Below are 1,138 nucleotides of genomic sequence, written 5' to 3'. Positions count from 1 at the left end.
AGCCAAACCTCAACTATAGAAGTCTGGGGCATTTTCAGTAATGGCCACTATCTTGCCTGCACCCCACGCCGATAAAATTAAATGGCTTAGTGATAATCCTGTGTGGGTTGATCAGTGGTCTTTATCTAAGGAGAAATTGGAGGCCGCCTCTTTGCTAGTGCAGGAACAATTAAAGGCTGGACATTTAATAGAGTCATTATCTCCATGGAACACGCCAATATTTGTAATTAAAAAAAAAATCGGGCAAATGGAGGTTGTTAAAGGATTTAAGAAAAGTAAATGAAACAATGTTGCCCATGGGAACCTTACAAGCTGGTCTTCCATCCCCCGTGGCTATCCCTAAAGGGTTTCATAGTCATAGATTTAAAAGATTGTTTCTTTACCATTCCATTGCACCCTGAGGATTGCAAAAGGTTCGCGTTCAGCGTTCCTTCTATTAACTTTACAGAGCCTATGAAGAGGTATCAGTGGACAGTGCTTCCTCAGGGCATGGCTAACAGCCCGGCTAGCTCAGTCGGTAGAGCATGATACTCTTAATCTCAGGGTCGTGGGTTCGATCATCACGTTGGGCGCCAATATGTAGTCTGCCAGCAGCTACATGTGAACCGGGTTACCTGTTAAGAGAATTTTGAGGTTACAGGGAAGGGGGAGGCGGAAGAGACATGAGTCAAGGCGATAATTCCGGTCAAGACTGGTTTTAATATTTTTAAGGCAGGTTATATAGTATTTGGAGGATCGACCACCCCTCCCAGAAGTCGGTCACATCAAAGGCGGGCCTGTGAATTCTCTTGGCTCCAGGTCTCTGCGGGTCGCCTGCCTTCAGACTGGCGAGTCAGGTGAAAACTGCCTTGGGGGCGGTGTCGGTAGTCGAGGTGAGGAGCCTATTGTTCACAGGAACAAAGGCCGGAGGTAGCCATCTGAAGAGTTGGGAGCTGCCGGCCAGCTTGGTTGTGGGGGGAGGAGACACTCCAACACCTGCTGTCTCCTGAATTTTTAATCTTAGCCATTCTGACTGGTGTAAGGTGAAATCTCAGGGTTGTTTTGATTTGCATTTCCCTAATGACTAATGAAGTTGAGCATTTTTTAAGATGCTTCTCCGCCATCCGAAGTTCTTCAGGTGAGAATTCCCTAAAAAATG

General features: G+C 46.4%; 1 non-coding gene across 1 annotated transcript; it reads left to right on the top strand.

Moving 5' to 3' along the window:
• The first annotated feature begins 499 nt into the window (after window positions 1–499).
• Window positions 500–572, top strand: Trnak-cuu (transfer RNA lysine (anticodon CUU)). Its single transcript has one exon. It is a non-coding gene; the product is annotated as a tRNA-Lys (tRNA).
• The last annotated feature ends 566 nt before the right edge of the window (window positions 573–1,138 follow it).

Source organism: Apodemus sylvaticus, chromosome 9, assembly GCF_947179515.1.
Source record: "Apodemus sylvaticus chromosome 9, mApoSyl1.1, whole genome shotgun sequence".
In the NCBI taxonomy this organism is placed as follows: domain Eukaryota; kingdom Metazoa; phylum Chordata; class Mammalia; order Rodentia; family Muridae; genus Apodemus; species Apodemus sylvaticus.
The sequence above is the reverse complement of the archived record's forward strand: the minus strand, read 5'-3'. Positions and strand labels throughout refer to the sequence as shown.